The 12,277-nt window shown below is 36.6% G+C and overlaps 1 pseudogene; it reads right to left on the bottom strand.

Moving 5' to 3' along the window:
• Nucleotides 1–1,382: 1,382 nt before the first annotated feature.
• On the bottom strand, nucleotides 1,383–6,956 carry LOC111891212 (uncharacterized; annotated as a pseudogene).
• Between the last annotated feature and the right edge of the window lie 5,321 nt (nucleotides 6,957–12,277).

The following is a 12,277-nucleotide window of genomic DNA, read 5'->3' as shown; positions in this document are numbered from 1 at the left end:
AAAACACCCCTACTTGTAAGATATAGGAAAAATGAAAGACTCTAAATTTTGTATTTCTGAAAACACCCAAACTTTCATACTTGACAGTATAGTTACTCAAAAACATGCTAGTTGCATATTCATAAAAACAATATTTTACATTGATAAAGAGGTTACAGACTACTGGATACAAACCGACTATTACAAAGTGTTATATATTACATGACCACCCAAGATATTGTAATTTATACAAACATAAGTTGAAGTACAAAAGTACTATTACAAACTATTCTAAATATTCCAACAGTATACGATCATACTGATTACTTATATCCTGCAATTGTTAAATATTGATAAGGTAAGCAGTGACGCTTAGTGAGTTCAATAATAGATACAATATAATGTTATGTCATATATATACTTCAATATGGCAGAAGCAAAGAGAAAAAAGGAACAACAAAGACATATGTGAATCATGTGTCAAGCTTTCCATATCAATCAATGACTTGATTCAAAGGTATACAATCAATGAGACATAACAATTTCCATACTTGATATACATCAATAAAGCTTCGGCCCAAATGGCATAGAAGACAAATGATTTCTTATTAACATCTTGGTAGATTTCAGGCTTATAGCCCTGTCTAACTATTTGCCAATGCCATAGAATAGAACTCATTCTTTTACGGAGACATGCTCTACATGGCCAGAGGCCACGTACCAGTACCAATGTGAATTTAAGTCCTTTCACTGATCACATGGTCAAAGGTATTACTTTTGCTATAAAAATAACGAATAAAATAACATGGGAAAATAACCCGGAATAATAATAATAAAAAGCACATAGCACATATAAACACATAACATAGAATTGTTCATATATGTTGAACTCACCTAAAAATAGCCGGGGGTTAAAATAGTAATTTGTGTAGCATTTCGTTACAATAATAGAGTTTCGTTCTTGAAACCGTGATATTTATTGAGAAAAATGGGCCTTTTGCTATATAAAAGTGAAAGCGTCTTCTGCCATAATATCTCTTATTATGTTCAAAATGGTATCTTCAATATTCAAACAGGATGCTCATATTAATACTACAATTTTGATTACTATGTTAAAGCTTACTCATCTCACAAACTAACACATATGCGTCCATATTAATTATGAATGCACTGACTTCTCAATTTAATGACACATATTATGCTAACTATTTATTTTTCCTTGGCTATTAAGCAATCCTTTATAAGCAATCCGTTGATTTTAGGGGCCCGGTGCGAAACTAAAAAATGGGCCCCTAAATATATATTTATTTTTTACTTATATCAAAAATTCATTAATTATTTCATAATTGTTATAATATGAAGCAAAAGAAAAGAACGAGCATACAATAGATAATCTTAGACAACTACATGAATCGCGAGACTCTCCTAGCATTCTTGGAAGCAAAATTGTTCACCAACTCTTCATAATCAATAGTCTCCAATATAACGTTCTCAATAGCTATTATCGCCAATCCATTAAGTCTTTCTTGTGACATTGTGGACCTTAGGTAGGACTTCAACAACTTTAGCTTTGAAAAACTTCTTTCCGCAGACGCGACCATTACGGGAATAGTCAACAAGATTTTGTAGGCAATAATTGCATTGGGAAAACAATCGACTTTTTCATATACTTTAAAACATCAATAGGGCTCGTAATTTCACTCGGTAAGAACATGTCAAGAAGCTTTAACTCCATATAAAGTTCATGAGAATCGATATCTGATTGTTCACCAGACTTAAGTGCGGCTTCAAGACGGCGACAACATGACTTGAGATCTTTGTCATCAAATTCCTTCATTTTTTTTGGAAACAAAAAACCAAAAATGTCACACCCCCGAACCAGACGGTGGAAACGTCCGGGGGCTGTTGTGACTCAATTGAATACCATAACATTGAATATATATGAAACATAACAACATTCGTCACCATGCATTAATATAGTACAACCAGTAGCGTTTACATGAAATACATTGTTTAAACATTACATTCCCAAAAATAAATTGTTCGACTCGTACATAAATAAACTGTAGGCCACCACTGAATATTATTTCCTTTGTATCACTGGTTCCCTGAGAATACAAGTATTTTGAAAAACGTCAACATATGAAATGTTGGTGAGTTCATAAGTAATGTTTGAAATCCAATGTCTATATTGTTTGAAAATCACCAGAAAATCCGATATTTTCTGAAAAGAAAAGCTTTTGAAAACGTTTGTGAGATCCATAGGTATGCTTGTTTGTTTCTATACTTGTAAAAATTGTTCATTAAAATTGTATGCATTTCGAATCCGTTATGTATTGAAAAACCCTAGGAAAACCCGATGTTTTCCTAATCCTTTGAATTCCATGAAGTTACGTTGAAACCATTGCAAAAAGAGTAGTCTCATTCCCAGGCGACGTTGGATTATTTTTGGGCATGATTAATTGCTACAAACACGCATTACACAAACGACCAGTTTATAGCTATACTAACGGTCCCGTAGGAGTCGTCCGTACTAATCACGTTATCCAACCGCCCTGACTACGTGTAGTCCCACATCCGAAGAGAAAGAGGACACGAAGACCTCGATGACTCAATTAACTGGTTGGGGATAAAAATGTACGAGGGGTCCCCGACCCGCCTCGCATGAAATGTAGACTTTACTAGCAATACCAAAGGACCCTTGGGGACCAATAGTATACAAGCCATTGAAAGTCCATTTACGTTGTGTCAGATCGGTAAAACCCCACACTTCGTAAAATAAATGTCTTCGGGCCTTAAGATCAGGTCATTAGGCTAGCTAGGCTCAACGAACAAGATTTTACACTTTTGGGGCCCAAAGATGGTGCGTAGACGTCTGTGCACACTCGCATGTATAATGAATTACCAAACGTTATTAGTATTAATCGTAGTGTCGTAGTGTCGTAGTGTTAGTAGTTGCGGATTTCTATTGGTTCGAGACCGAACCAATTCGTTTAACAACGACTTTTGGTATTGTAATGTATTGTATTTCGTCGATAGTCGCGGTGCCATCATTTGATCAACTTGCATGTATTGAATTAGCCTTGTAATTTTTCTGTTTTCAGGCCCTCCTTGTTTGTAAAAGTTACTTTTTCACCCCTTTATTTAAATAATTTCCGGTTTGGTCCTTAAATCAATTTTCTTGACATTTTAACACCAAAAATTATTGAAATTAATATTTTTCCGCATATTTTTCATAGAAAACAGTTTAAGTCCCTGAAATTTCAGTTTTCTCGGTTATAACCCTTCTTTTTCGCAATTTTGACAATTTTGGCCCAATTTGTAAAATTTTTGCAACTTTGGTCCTTTTTAAATTTATAAAGCATTTTAAACCTTTGAAAAGGACTTGGAACACTTATAGTCCACTGTTTTACAGAAAAACACAGTTTTGGCCCTCCAAAACAAAAAATCTCGCATAATGGGCCTCATTGGGCCGAAAATGTCATTTTTAGCCCATTAAGCTTGAAATTTATGTTTTTAATCCTCTAAATGAGTATATTTCCAGAAATGGTTTTATTGAAACTGTTTTGACACACCTCATCCATCAGAATTCGTGATATGTCAATTTGGGCCCTTAATTTTGTATTTTTCACATTTTAGGCCCAAAATTTGTGTTTTTAGCCCAAAGAAAATTGTTACTAAACCACTTAGCCATTTTTCTTGAAACACTTTGTATGTAGAAATATATTTGATGCTAAAATCATTTAACATAAGTTATATCTCGGTTTTGAGGGGTTTTATGGCTAGATCCAACATTTTATCACACAAAAGCACACATATAAGCATGGAAATCATACAAAGCATACAATACGCATGTAGCTCTACACATTCTCTTGTATTCCCCCCCCCCCCCCCACAAAACTCATAAAAACAGAAAATAGGGGGTATGAAGCTCACCTTGGGTGTGGGTTCGGTTTTGCTAAGAAAAGATGGGAGAAAACTTGGTGATTTTTGGCCTTAGCACCCTTTTCTTGAAGATCTCGAGTTTGAGATGGTTCTAGGATGCAAGATCACGATTTTTGCCTAGATTAGGAAAGGATTTTGTTAACAAAAAGAATCTAAATCATAGATCCAAGCATAATCTTACCTTAGATGAAGAATTTGTGGAAATTTCCTCTTGAATGCTTCCTAAAACTCGAGATTTTAAGTGGAGAGGGAGGGATGTTCTTGAGAGAGTTTGAGAGATTTTTGTGATTGTGTGTGTGTGAGTATGGCCGAGAGTGAGAGAGATAGGAAGAAGAGATGACTTTTGAAGTGATATGCATGGAGATATGGACTAAGGTGCATGGAAACATGTTGGGTATTAATGAGGTGGCAAGCAAATAGTCAACTCTTCCATTTCCTCTTGGACTTGGGCCTTGGGCCGAGAATTTGGAAGAAAAAAAAGAAATTTGGGCCTTTTGCTCCTAAGCCCAATATTTGAGTTAGCCTTGGGTATGTTTTTAGTCTAAAAGAATGTGGTAGCATTTTTATATTTTTATTGGACTAGTTGAGGTTATTCATGTATCAAGGCTTTTAATTCATTTCATTCTAGGCCCAATATGGCCCAAAATGTTGAAATAAATTAGTGTGGGTCCAATTAGAGCCCAATTAGGGTTCTAAGCCCATGATAGTCTAATTGGAAGCTTATTGGTCCATTTGGATCAAATAAGGAAGTCCTAGTCCAAAATGGACTTAAACAAGGACTTCTAGGGTCTCCAATTGTTTGATGACTATTTGTAGTACTTGTATAATGTATTTGATTGAAGTTTTTGAAGTCATAATCATAGGTGTCAATCATGTCCTTAAGTTTTTGATTCACATTGACTTGAGTGTATAGATTACATGACACAGAATTTCCAGTTGTGACAAAAAATATTTTCATACTCTTTGTATTGTTGAAATCTTGTTTTAAGAGAAGCACTCGCTTGATCAACAATATATAAAAAGTAATTAACTTTAAAATTCTCCTCGGCTAAAAATACAACATCTTGATCACTTGAATTCTCATCAAATTGTTTTTTTCTAGTAACCGGCCGCTTTTGAGAGAATACCGGATCAATATTCATTTCAACAGAAAGTTCCTTCACATCATCAATTGCCTTGGAGAACCCTGTTTCTCTAAACTCTTTGAAGTACTCAATTAGCATATTCACTTCGTTAATAGCAACATCGAGAAGCATATCTTTTGATTGTAATTTTTTGCTAACTAAGTTCACCATGTACAATATTTGATACCAAATGACTATGGATACCAAAAACTCAAATCCACCAAGCTCATTATTTGCTAGCGATTTAGCTTCACTTTGGATTTTAGCATCGTTGTCTTTTTCCGCAACTTCAAGTAAAGCTTCTCTTAAATCCGGAAGTTGTTGTCTAATAGCCTTCACACTATCAACACGACTTTCCCACCGAGTGGCAGACAATGACTTTGGAGTCAAACCTTTGATATTCTCTTTCAGAATTTGCCACCTCTTAGTAGAATTGGAAAATATTGTATATACTCGTTGTATGACTCCAAAAAAATCTCTAGCTTTACTACAACTGTTAGCGATGTCACACAGTGCAAGATTAAGACTATGACAACCACATGGAGTATAAAATGCTCTAGAATTTATGTCCAAAAATCTCTTTTGAACTCCTTGATGTTTTCCTCTCATGTTTGATCCATTGTCATACCCTTGCCCCCGCATATCATCAATATCAAGACCAAGAGATTTTAATTCATCGTGTGTAATATCAAAGAGCCCTTTACCAGTGATATCATTGACATTCAAAAAACCTAAAAAAGATTCTTCAACAGTAACATCATTGGAGGAGAAATTTACATACCTCACTATCAAAGACATTTGTTCTTGGTGACTTGTATCAGGGGTACAATCAAGTATGATGGAGTAATATTTTGCTTCCTTTACTTTTTTAATGATTTCTCGTTTAATTTCATCAGCTAGTAAAAGTATCACCTCATTTTGGATCTTGTGGCCAAGATAATGTACATGGATCTCATCATTTTTGATACGACGCACATGCTCTTTCATAACCAGGTCAAGCTCTTCAAACATCTCAATCGCTCCAAGAAAGTTTCCATTACTCTTTTGATATAATTTTTCATTTGTTCCACGAAATGCTAAATTATATTTAGCCAAATATTTCACTAGTGCAATAATCCTCAATAGTACTTGTTTCCAATGCTCCCTTTCTTTCTTAAATTGATCATACACCACTTTATCAATTGTTTCATTAACTTTCAATCTTTCACGCATTTCAAACCAAGTAGCTAAATTTGTGAGATGATCTAAACCAACTTCATGCTCTTTAAGTCTTGTACTAAGATGTTGCCAATCTGTATAACCTTCACTATCTAATTGACCTTTCGGGATCCCTTTTCTAAATATTTTACAGCAAAAACAAAAAACTTTATCAAGCTCTTTCGAGTATACTAGCCATTCTTTGTTACATGTCTGTTTATTTGGCAGAGTTTTAGTATACATAGTTGCAGAAAACCGTCTAGAAAATCTATCAGGTGGACCCTTATCAATAGTATTATCCCTTTTAGGACCTTTCTCTACCAAACGTTTCACCATGTCTGTGCTTAGTCCATCCCAATTTCTTGGATCGAATATATCAACATTATTACTATTAACATTAACATCATCATCATCAACATCATCATCATCATCATCATCATCTTCAATGTTAACACCATCGTCATTACCATCATCAACATCAACACGATCTCCATCGAAATTAACATTATCAACATTAACATCATTAATTTGATATCCTTCGACATCAACACCCAAATTATCAGGAATATCATCATTATTTTGATTTTGAGAAGGAACTTTAGGTTTTTTTTGGAAAAACTTATCTAGAGAACCACTATTAGCCTTTGTTGATTCTTCAATTCTTTTTCTCTTTTTACGTTTTTGACTACCAGATAAATACTTAGGAGGCATTATTTCTGAAAATAAAATAACAATAATCAACCAAATACTCGATAAAAATTAAAACTATGATAAAAGAACTCTAGAAATCTAATTGAATATATCAAAACGTTGAATGAGCAATACCAATAACAATGTAAACTAGAAAAAAAATACTAATGATTATAAAAAATACTAATAATGATGAATTATAAATATTATCATTAGAGAAAAAAAAAAACAAACCTTTTCTTATGTCTTCCTTTGCTGCTGAATTGCCCAAACTCAACAAATAAATAAAAGAGGCTAAGGACTTATATATAGTAATTAAATGCGTGTTTGTGTTAGATACTAATTCTATGTGATATACTTAGTTTAATTGGGCTTATATATTAATTTAATTAAAGATGTGTTTGACTTAGATAATTTCTTATGGGATAGACGTGTTTGTTACGCTTGAATTAAAAGGAAATGTTGAAGAATTATAATAAAAATAAAAAACAAAATTGCTTGTGCCAAGTTTTGATCTTGTGACTAACTGATAAATGTCAAGCGCCTTTACCATGTCAACCACCAATTTTTTGTTTACTTTAATTTCGACATCTCATATATATACCGGACCCCCAAACAATGCGGGCCCTGTGCGGTCGCACACCCGGCATATGTTAAGGGCCGGCCCTGATTTTGCATCCATCCAACACGTATGCATATATTAATTAGGTGTGTATATATTAATTGAACAATTTACATTTCTTAAATCTTTTACATATATTACCCCTCAACAATAAAAATGTGTTCGATTTTAAAGCTTATATATATATATATATATATATATATATATATATATATATATATATATATATATATATATATATATATATATATATATATATATATATATATATATATGAATTGTTTTTATTGAGATAACAAATCCATTTTGTTAAATACATAAAATATAATTATTATAAAATTCCAAATTTATATAAAATCTGAACATGTGATATTCGTAAAATATAATAGATATTATTTTATGACGTACCAAAATATATTACTCCATAACTAATGTTGTAAAATAAATGTAGTCAATACGGGTGTTACAGTTGTATTAGTATTTACGAGACATTCGATTCTCGTTTAGGTTGTGTCGGCTAAATATTGCTCGATCTTTATGTTGAGTTTTTAGCTGTCTACTGCTAGTCCGAAATTTAGAAAAGTCATAACTTTGTCATACGAAGTCATATTTAAAAGTTCTTTAAATGAAAGTTCATTATTTTTATGAGTTCTACAACTTTCATATAGATCACTAAGGCTAAAAAAGTAGTTTATCGAAAACTAAATTTTTACACGACATAGTGTTTGTCGTATTTGTCACGGATCTTCGATTGGTCATATCTTGTTCGTTATAACTCGTATTTTGAGGAGGTTTTCGCCTAAATGTTTTTAACGAGATTATATGCAACCCTCAATAATTTTTTTTTACTTATTTCAAATTTTATATTTTTGCTAAATTTCACTATTTGGTTTTTAATTTGAAATTCATAAGACTTCTAATGTTTTATGAGTGATTCTAAACATAGTTTTACTTCATTTCTAGTAAAACTATCTGTTATAATTCAATACTCAATTTCACATAGTATTTCACAATATTATTCATTCTAAAATACGATTTCAAAACGTGTATGTTACAAAAAATAACATAATACCAAATCAAATAAGATGATGCTGACATCTCGGTTAAGTCGGGACTGTTCATAGTAGTATTAAGGGGTGAATGTAGCCTGATCAACTACATTTCCTCCGAGGTGCAACTATCACATGCCCCAAGGAAATCGTGAAGGTCGGTAAACCTAAAAACATACCCATTTATTACCACGAAGAGAACATCACACTCAATTTATACAATAATTAAAAACATCTTAGGAATAATATTAGCATATTTATACACTCTCGCAGACAACATGGCCGGTTTCCATCACCCTGGAGATCCGTATTTCCCTAATTAGGGGAATAACGGTTGGTTGGAGGAGTCTAAAGAGGAACCTAAAGAAGACCTCGAGGAGGAATCTGTAGGGGAACCCAAGGCGGAAGTTGAGGGTGGACCTGCAAAGCTAGTGGTGGACCTGGAAGAGGAGGAATTCGAAGAAGACCTCGAGGAGGAACCTAGCGATGGCAAAGACGGTGATTCCGACGCGAAGTCCGAAGTCATCAACCCCTTTACCCGATTAGGGTGCCCGCTTATCGGATGGGCCCTACTGGTCCTACACCCCCTGGGGTATCGACCTTTGGAGGTGGAGCAGACAGCAGGGACAGCGACCCCCGTTCGACATGTCACGCGAGTTCTATGACTTGAGGGAGGGAGGACCGGCTGATCGCGCACTCCTAGTCATGGTGAGACGATTGCGGAACACTGGCGACCTAACTCAGAGCACCACCGATCAGATGCACCAGATGCGGACTAGAGTTGAGCGTCCAGAACAAGAAACGCGAGAGGTTATCCGAGAGTTCCACATGAGGCAGACGAGGTGGGAGGCTCGACACCGAGATGTGGAACGACAGGAGGCTCGCCTTCAGGGAGCGTCCACTTCCTCGGTACCACCCCCTAGCACATCCCACCATGACTAGGACTAGTCGTATCCGTCTTTAGTATTATGCTACTATGATCTATGCTATGTACCACCGACTCTATGTTTGAGTGATTACACTACTCGTAGAGTCGTTATGCTGCCGAATTTGTATCCTATATGTATGCTCTCTCGAGAAAATTTTCATGTATCAAAGTACGGATATTATTAATGGAAAATATATGTGTTTTTTTGTGATGTTATTATCTGTTATGTGCTATGTGCTATGCTTCTATGATTATATGTTGACATGCAAAACTACTTAAGTACATGATATAAACCAAGTCATAAGTCTACGAACCCACAAAATTTATACACTCAACATCTTTCCACTTCGTGACAAAAAGATGCCTCAACGACCAACCCGTGGAAACCCTAGACCAACCCCACCCGAAATCAACTCAGCTGCATTCTAGTCAGTTGTATCTGCTACGGTCACCGTAGCCATGGCACAAATTCACTAAGGGAACAATGGTGGAGTCAATGGACAAGGGGCTGGAAGTTCGAACAACGGAATAAATCAAGGACCTACCAAGACATGCTCCTACAAAGATTTCACCAATGCCAAGCCACGAACCTGTAATGGAAATGGGGGAATGATAACCCTGAAAAGATGGATTGAGAAGGTGGAATCGGTGTTCGAGATATGTGAGTGCCCCGAGGAGATGAAGGTGAACTTTGCTGCATGCACGTTCGTTGATCAAACTCTCACCTAGTGGAACGGACATGTAGAAGCCATGACTCTACCTGTAGCCAACTCTATGTCATGGGCGGATTTGAAAGAAATGCTGATGGCTGAGTACTACCCGCGAGGAGAAATTCAGAAGATGGAATAGGAATTGTGGATTCTCACTGTGTTAGGTCACAAATTTGTGGTTTGAGCTAGGCAATCATCTTGTATATGTCTTGGTAGGTTCTTTGGGTTTGCTATGTTGGTTGTAGTATGTTAGCGAGCGTGTGCGGCTGCACACGCGTGTGCGGCTGCACACGTGTGTGCGGCTGCACACGTGTGTGCGGCTACACACTCTGTGTGCGGCCATACACGCGTGTGCAACTGTACACACGTGTGCGGCTGTACACACGTGTGCGGATGGTGGTCCTATAAATAGAGTGTGTCCGTGTCAGTTGAAAAGAGACGTCAGTGATGTATGTGTGTGTTTTCCCAAGGTGTATCTGACATTTATTCGTAATAGATGTGTGCATGCTTGGATTAATTCTTCTTCTACTCCTTCTACACTCTGTTTGATTGTTTGCCTTAATTGATCACTGATTTGGATCCATAGTTTTTGGGACTTACAATTGGTATCAGAGCCAATTCAGTATCAATTTGAAGGTGTGCGGTTGGAGTTTGAAGGAGTGCGGTTGGAACTTTGAAGGTGTGCGGTTGGAGTTTGAAGGAGTGCGGTTGGAACTTTAAAGGTGTGTGGTTGAAGTTTGAAGGGGTGCTGTTGGAGTTTGAAGGTGTGCGGTTGGTGTGTACGGTTGAGTGTGCGGTTAGAGTGTGTGGTTGAGTGTGCGGTTGAGTGTGCGGTTAGAGTGTGCGGTTGAGTGTGCGGTTGAGTGTGCGGTTAGAGTGTGCGGTTGAGTGTGCGGTTGGGACCCAGGCTTGTAATGACCTGGGTCCCCAAATCTAAATAATCCCGCTCATTGTGTAGGAAAAACTGCGGAGGAATGTCGTCAAACCTTGGTACGTCGACAGCGGTTGTTCCAGGCACATTGATAGGAGACATCTCCCAACTACACGTCATTCAGACTTTTAATGGGGGCTATGTTTCCTTCACGGGAGGAGATGGAGGGAAGATCACTCATAAAGGAATAGTTGTAAATGGAGTGTTGAGTTTTGAGAACGTCATCTACGCTCCTGAGTTAAAGTATAGCTTGTTGAGTGTCTCACAGATCGGCTTACAGACTATGGATAATGATATAAGGTTAAGCAGTGAAGACCTCAATGCAATAGTGTTTACAGAGTGATCCATCAAGTTGTACCTGACGTTTTTCCTGATAGAAACGTGTGCAAGCTCCATTTCTTTTCATCGTCTTATTCTATTGCGATTGTTTGTTGCTTGATTATTGACAAAAAGAGTTAGTGGTGTTCTCAAAGTAACGTCTCCAACTTTTGATCGGATGGCCGACACCTTTCAACCGATATGAATACAACTTCAAGGATTCCTCCCCTTCCATTTGCTATTCCAACTTCATTGCCATTTGATGAGTGATCAGATACTGACACAAACCTCCCACCCTCCTGTGAAAACAAGATGACTTGATCAGAGGCAGGGAGATCTTATTCAAGATCAAGAACCACCAGTCCAACAACCCTCCAAAGCTGCTACACCAAATCAATCGACCCTAAAAGGACCAAGTAATGTTAGATCTTCGTTTAAAGTCGGGAGTTGTTCTGCTCTTGGGGGTTCTTCTCCTCCACAACCTAGGCATGATGTTGCCTCTTTGAGGCTTGCCAGGTTTCTTGCTCAACAAGATTCAGATCCTTTACCTCGTGGCAAATGAATATCAATAGGTGAAGGAAGTTCAGGGGGAGCAGGCCCATCTATCTCAGAGCTCAAGGAGGAGATCACTACTCTTAAACAGAAGATCATCGAGAAAGACGTTCTGATCGGAAACCTCGATATTTGAGTTTCCAGAAGAAAACTTTCAGAATTCTAAACAGATCTCCGATCTGCAGCTTAATCTTGGTGCCCTATCAGCAGGCTACTCTGACTTGAAGAACAA

Source organism: Lactuca sativa, chromosome 6 (assembly GCF_002870075.4).
Source record: "Lactuca sativa cultivar Salinas chromosome 6, Lsat_Salinas_v11, whole genome shotgun sequence".
NCBI lineage: Eukaryota > Viridiplantae > Streptophyta > Magnoliopsida > Asterales > Asteraceae > Lactuca > Lactuca sativa.
Note: the sequence above shows the minus strand (reverse complement) of the source record. Positions and strands in the feature narration are given on the sequence as shown.